The sequence below is a fragment of the Sinocyclocheilus anshuiensis genome, unplaced genomic scaffold, assembly GCF_001515605.1.
Source record: "Sinocyclocheilus anshuiensis isolate Anshui unplaced genomic scaffold, SAMN03320099.WGS_v1.1 scaffold1451, whole genome shotgun sequence".
Taxonomy (NCBI): Eukaryota; Metazoa; Chordata; class Actinopteri; order Cypriniformes; family Cyprinidae; genus Sinocyclocheilus; species Sinocyclocheilus anshuiensis.
The window spans coordinates 475,725-483,246 of record NW_015538060.1 but is presented as its reverse complement, the minus strand read 5'-3'; the positions used below and the strand labels follow the sequence as shown (position 1 = coordinate 483,246).

At 37.2% G+C, this 7,522-nt stretch overlaps 1 pseudogene; it reads left to right on the top strand.

Moving 5' to 3' along the window:
• The window catches only part of LOC107683483 (WD repeat-containing protein 37-like), a 38,722-nt pseudogene that overhangs the window by 20,752 nt on the left and 10,448 nt on the right, over positions 1 to 7,522 (top strand).

The following is a 7,522-nucleotide window of genomic DNA, read 5'->3' as shown; positions in this document are numbered from 1 at the left end:
TTTTTCATCTGAAACGTGCTGCGATTTATATTCCAAAGCCACTCATATAATGCAGAAACACTCAAGCAAGCAAAACGCACGCAACGCGTGCACGTATTTGTAATGGTGCAGAATGAGAGGGACAAGTCGTACAGCCTAGCGCATTTCACACAGGCTGCTAGATTCACTTTCGCCAGAAAGTCGTGTATGCCTACGGTTGAAAATAAATGATGTTTATAGTGAATGCCCCTATGAATGGTTGTATTTTTACGATTTCGTTTTAATCCAAATGATGCGTGCTAAGTGAGCGAACATCAATAAAGATCACACAACAGAAGTGCGCGCTCTCTCTCTCTCCCTCCCTCCCTACCATTAAGTAACTTGTGCATTGTTTTACTTACTTTTTTTTGACATATCCGACCGAACTACAAACTTTCCAGTGATGTCTGTGAGAAAGGGATATTCACTCGACCGCCGCGCGCTCAATCCACTCAGCGTGATTTGCTTACCAGCTCGCGCACATCAGCTATACAGGCATTAATACTTTAATACTTATATTCATTGCATACATATACTTCATAGACATCTTTAATCCCTAATAACTCCATTCTGCTGTCTGTTGTCGGTGTTGATCTTTGTCTGAATATGGCACTTATCACATGCTGTGTGGTATCGGCGTTTGGTATCGGGGCATTTTAACGAGTACGAGTACAGGAGCTCAGTATCGGCCCGATACCGATACCAGTATCGGTATTGGTGCATCCCTAGTAATTTTCATTCATTAACTTGTTGCTGATTCATGATGGCGCCACCCAGTGGTTATAAACTGTTATTACACATTAAAGTCTGCATGCATGTGAGCAGTTGCTGATGCAGGAGTCACATCTCTTACTGTGAATCTGTTAATGAGGTTTAATTTATCCTGTGACTGAAGGCTATATTGCCTTTTAATATTTATTTTTCCATAAGACTGTCTCTATTTGTATCTCTCCCCCCACCTGTCAGATGCTTTTAAATGTGATTTGATAGATGACTGTCCTTTTTTTATATACTGCTCCATCTGTGTTTGTTTTGCTGACAGCGTCCGGGGACCAGACGGCACACATCTGGCGTTACATGATTTCATGACTCTTTTTTTTTTCTTTTCTTCTGTGAATCAGGCCTCGCTGGACGATGACGTGGACTTCTCTGATAAAGATGAGGCTGATGGGGAGGCAGATGGGCCCAATGAATGCCCCACTATCCGTATCGCCACAACGACCTTGAAGAGCCACCAGGGTGTGGTGATAGCAGCTGATTGGCTGGTGGGAGGAAAGCAGGTGGTCACTGCATCCTGGGATAGAGCCGCCAACCTCTATGATGTAGAAACCTCAGAGCTGGTGCACGCCCTCACAGGTAAACCAGCCACCGCTCTTCTCCACTGACAGGTTGCTTTTGTGGCTTTCTTGGTTTCCTTTGCCAGGGTTTTAGGGTTACATAGCTCTGTTTTACACGTGTGCGTGTGTGTGTGTGTGTTTGCAGGTCACGATCAAGAGTTGACCCACTGCTGTACTCATCCCACCCAGCGTCTGGTGGTGACCTCATCCAGGGACACCACCTTCCGTCTGTGGGACTTCAGAGATCCCTCCATCCACTCAGTGAATGTCTTCCAGGGCCACACCGAGTAAGTCACATGATCTCGATTCTTAGATGCCAGACATTTCACTGTCTACATAAAATATGATACACTTGCCAAGCGCCAAATGAGAGTAAAAATGAAATTAAAGTGATGCAAAAGCTCTTCTAAAGTCAAGATCGATGACTAACAGTGCTAACAACTTACTGACATTTTGCTTGGAAGCCAAAAGACTTTATTATCATAACTCCAGAACTCGGTGTGGCAAGACATTTTTGACGTTGCATCACTGAAGCGAGAATATAAGGGACAAAACCTGTAAGGGTCTCAACAGTTTTGTGCCTGCCAGTGTATTAGTGTGAGGCTGTAGCCTGTGGTTTTGAAAGCTACACTTTAACAAATCTATATTAAATATGAATTATCTAGTAGAGACAACAAAATGTATTCTTAATCAAATAATGCAAAATATAAAAATACTATTTCATGACTGAGAAGAAATAATTATGGCTGATAAATCAGTGACCAGTGATATTGTTAACTACAACTAAAAAAATAGGATTTTTGCTACTGAAATAAAGCAGAAATAAAATTAAATATTAGATAAATAAATAAATAACATAAATGAAAATGTTGCCTTGGCAGCTAACTGAAAGAAAAAGTTAGTCGAAGTACTGAAATTACTAAAACTGAAATATTATATGAAAGCTAAATAGAAATCTAAAACAAAAACTGATAAAATGGCTATTTTTAACTAAAACTATTAAACATGGTTGAAATAAAGCTGAAATTAAATTAAATATTAGATTAAAAAAAGCTTGAATTAAAAAAATAAATAAAATGAGAAATGTTGCCTTGGCAACTAACCGAAATATGTTAAGTTGAAGTACTAAAATTACTAAAACTATATACTGGAAAAAAAAAAAAGTTATAATAGTATATAAATAATACCTAAAATAACAGTGATGAATATTTTCAGTTTATTTATTGTCAATTAATTATAAGAAAAAGTAACAAATGTTGTTGTCATAAATTCATGTGGAGATTAATGTTTTAAATATAAAATTTTGAATACAGAAATATGATTCAAATAACTGAAATTATACGCTACAAATGAAAGTAAATCCGCCAGCAGGTGGCGGCAAGTCACTGATTTTATCACTGAATCATTCATTCAATTGATTCGTTCGAACAGCTGAATCATTCAGGAATGAAGCAAGTGACTGTCTTTATAAACTGACGGAAATCCGTCGTAGCGACGGAACTTTAATCCCTGAGAGTACCTTAGCAACCACATAGCAACACCCACAAAATCCTAGTATCACTTTGAAAAGTAACTGCACACTTTTCCTCAATAAGTCGCAAGATTTGAGGCATAATTCATGTCTGAAGTACTAAATGTTGGAATGATAAAGATGCCACTAAAGCGACTTTTAGAGACATTTCTACACTTTGACACTCCAATGAGAAAAAAAGCTGTGAAAATCTGATACACAGGTGTCTGTGTTGAGTGTTGCTCGGGGCTCAGTGACGAGTGAATTCAGCGGCTCAACACAATTAGCTTCGTCTCATCAACTCTGCACCTCATAACCTGACAGCACTGAAATCAGCCACATACTCCACCCACATACACAAGTGATAAAAAAAAAAAAAAAAAATTGTGTATGAGCGTGTCTGTATATACACACAATTCTGTTATTTTAGTACATCAAGGTAGATTATATTAAAATGACCAACAACTAGCAAGTAAAAAAGTTTCATTTCACTTCAGTCACCATTTATTTCATTTCAAGTAACTTTTTTTAATGGTTTTAATCACGTTCATACTGTAAATACTGCAATAGTTTTTGTTTAGATCATTTCAGTTTTTTTTAAATGTATTCATAAAAATACATATTTTTGACTGATTTACTTATTTTAAGATTTTTAAAGAATTTAATTGCACTCATGCCACCTCTGAGCCTCATTAAAAATATTTTGACTGAAATTTTCTTCGACCAAACCCCATTCCTCAGCCATACCTGTCACACACCCAGTTTAAGAGCAGTTTTTTTTTCTTCTTGTAATTAGGAGCGCTTGTCCTTCTGATCAATAATCAAAAATTCTGATCAAAAATTTGCCTTCCTAATACGAGATGACATTTCACTCCTTAAAGTGACTTACAGGAGTATTTTCCTTTTACCTTTGTAATGGCATCATTTTCATGTGTCAAATTCAAAAATTTGTTTATAATCTTTTAAAAATTTCTATTTAGATCAATATGTAGAATAAGACAAATAAGTTACCAATCATATGAAATTAGTATTAATAAATTAATTCACTAATTTCATCACTGAATCATTCATTCAATTGATTCGTTCGAACGGCTGAATCATTCAGGAATGAAGCAAGTGGCTGTCTTTATGAACTGACGGAAATCCGCCGTAGCGACGGAACTTTAATCCCTGTACTCTGAGTGATTGTAGCTAATTTGAAAATGTGGCCTCTTTCTTCTTAGGAACACAAAAAAAAAATTAAGACAAATATTTAAAAGTATACATTTTAGACATTGATTTAGTTGATGAATAACTGAACTCTTGCCTTGTGAAGTGTCTCTTTTGTTTTTTTCATTCACTCTGACCACAAGATGGCAGTGCACTGACAGCAAAAACAGAAACGGCACCGTTTGCACTTATTTCTCACCTCACTTTAATTTCATTCACATACATTTCTTCAAGCCAAGTTAAAGTGAACCCTTTGCTGTCTCGCTTTGTATCGTTTATTTCCAGCCTTCTGTCTTGGGTTTTCCCAGAGCAGTTCCTCTCGCTGTAATACGTGTCACCAGCTGCAGTGTGAGCTGTGTTTTGGTGGCGTGTGAAATCAGTTGCGTGCTGGTTAAAGCAGGAACGAGGAGGCGCTGCATTCTTTGATTACCGGGGATTACACGCCGCTCATTATGTTCAGGCCCAACAGGTATAATTCGGTCAGATCCCAGCGTAATGCTCTCAAATAGACAATCAGCGTAATGAGATTAGCCGCTTCCCACTGTCAGCACCTCCGTGCAAAGTCAATTACTGTCCTTTACTCTCATTCAGACTGACAGGAGGCTCGCTGATTCTTCATTCGGCTCTGGCACATTTCTGACGAAGATCGCTGTGGATCATCTGCAGCCTCACACAACTCATTCAGTTCATTAATTACTCAAAGCGCTCATATTTAAGCAATGATGTAGGATAATTAGGAAATTATATTACTCCACAAACAAATTTCTAATCCATTTTAGAGGTTTTATCTGAAAGTAAACTTTATAAAACTGTTTTAAAAACCTGTTTTTTTTTTTTAATTGCTCTTTTATAGTATTTCAGCTCGTTACTCGCCAGCTGGCACAGTGTTAAACAGGGTTCCCACGGGTCCTTGAAATCCTTGAAAATATGTGAATCTGAAAAAAAAATTTCAAGGCCCTGGAAAGTTTTTGAAAATAAACGTACATAGATACAGGTCCTTGAAAGTGCTTGAACTTATTTTGTGCAAGAAGTTTTCTGGAAAAAATTCCATATTATTCCCTCTGGTCCACTAATGTGTTATTTCGCCAACACTTCGTGGCCTATGCGTACTAGCTTGCTTGATTTACGTTAGTTACGCGCATTTTATGCGTTACGTTAAGTGTTTCCCGCGTGAGATACTTTGTGTTGTAAATGGCAAGCCAAAAGAGTCAGAATTAAATTTATGCCGTTAAATACGGCGTTTTTTACCGTTTACGCACATTTTTTATGGCGTCTGCTATCAGGACGGCGTATTTGACAGCGCTAATGCTGTTTTAAACGCCGGAAAAAAACAGCGTTTTGTATGTAAATGTGATTTATCTATAGCATAATTCTGACTCTTTTGGCTTGCCATAGTTGTACGTTGCCATGATGTTCACGCAGCATGAAACTACTACAATGGTACCTTAACATTTCACAGACACACAGTGAAATTAATGTTGAATTTCTTTGCTTGTTAAGATAATGTTAACCCACGAGGCAAGAAAAACTTAAAAGCATATTCATATATCTTAAAACTTCTGGTTACATGAGCCTAAGCTCTTTTCAATAAAATCCATGCAAAAGTTAATATCAGATCATTTTAGAATAGGCCTACAGTATAGGATGTACCGAATATTCTTCAGTTTTATGCAAAACAGAAATACGACAAATAGAATATCAGATCTATGGCCAAAAATTACGGTGACGCATTGCTGCCACACACATATTTTTTTTCCCACTCAATTATGTCGTAATAACGAGATGTTATGTCGTTTTAACGACATCTTTTCTCGTTTTAACGACATCTTTTCTCGTTAAAACGACATCTTTTATCTTAATGAGATGTTTTCTCGTTAAAATGACATCTTTTCTCGTAAAAACGAGATGTTACGTCGTAAAAACTATATAATTATCTCGTTAAAATGACATCTTTTCTCGTTAAAACGACATATTTTTTCTCGTAATAATGACATATTATGTCATAAAAACGATATGTTTTCCCGTTATTATAGATATGGTATATGTGAGCGAGCTAAGCGACTGTCCGCGCTGCTGTCGCCACAGTCTGACATAAACGAGGATCTGCACGCTGCTGAAATTATTGAAATACACTGTTTTAAATGTATTTTAATGTAATGGTTTTAATTGTAGCTGCATGTTTATTAGGATTAATCTCCAATCTGTCTACAATATAGTGCTATCCAATAACTGCACTCAGACCCATGACTCGTTTAGGCTATGATCAGGGCTGCGTTTCCCAAAAGCTTCGTAAGCCTAAGAAGTTCGTAAAAACGATCGTACGACTGATCTTAATATTACGGTCTGAAAAGATGTCGTTTTAATGAGAAAACAACTCGTTATTACGAGAAAAGATGTCGTTTTAACGAGAAAACATTTTGTTATTAGAGAAAAGATGTCGTTTTAACGAGAAAACATCTCGTTATTACGAGAAAAGATGTCGTTTTAACGAGAAAAGATGTCGTTAAAACGACATAACATCTCATTATTACGAGAATAAATATTGAAAATATTGGGCTTTAGTGGCATCTTTATCATTCCAACATTTAGTACTTCAGACATGAATTATGCCTCAAATCTTGCGACTTATTGAGGAAAAGTGTGCAGTTACTTTTCAAAGTGATCAGGTTTGCAACTTTTTTTTTTTGAATAAATCTAGGGGCTTATGATTTTCACAAAGCTGAAAATGCAGACGGAATTGCGGAATCATAAAATGGAAAATAAAAGTAATAAAAAAAGGAATGTACTGTATAGTGTGAAATGTCACGGAATTTGGCAAAATTTGGATGCTGTTTAGCCTTCTTTAAATACACAGTTCATTTAAAAGCCTCTGGTGTGTAAAAATAGTAAATACCATTATGTCCTCCTGTTTATTAGCATTAGCCGCGCTTATGCTAACGATTAACTACGTATACGCTAACGGCGATGTTTATTTCAATCCGAAATTCAAATTAAAATATGGAATAATATTCATTACAGAAGCTCTAAATATTAAAAATGTAATTGAAACGTACCTGCTTGAACTTGATCGGGGTGTTTTGTTAGTTTGATGCGTTTCCTCCTCTTGAGGTCGCCACTGCTTTTAAGAAGAGGTTGCCAGGTTTTCACAACAAAACCTGCCCAATCGCGTTCCGAGGGGGTCCCAGTTAAAAATTGCATTCCGAGGATGAAATGCGCATGTTTTGGCGGGGTTCCCCTGGTAAAAATTTGCATTCCAGGGGCTAAATATCACGTTAATGGGGTCGCTTTTCAACCCGCGGACATGAAAAACAACCCGCGGCAACAGTGTTAAGCAGCCCAATTCCGCGGGAAAACCGCGGACTTGGCAACACTGGAAGAGGATAGCTTTCGGATAGCGCATCAAGAACCGGACTGACCGGGTACTCGGTACCACCGGTACTTAAAAAAA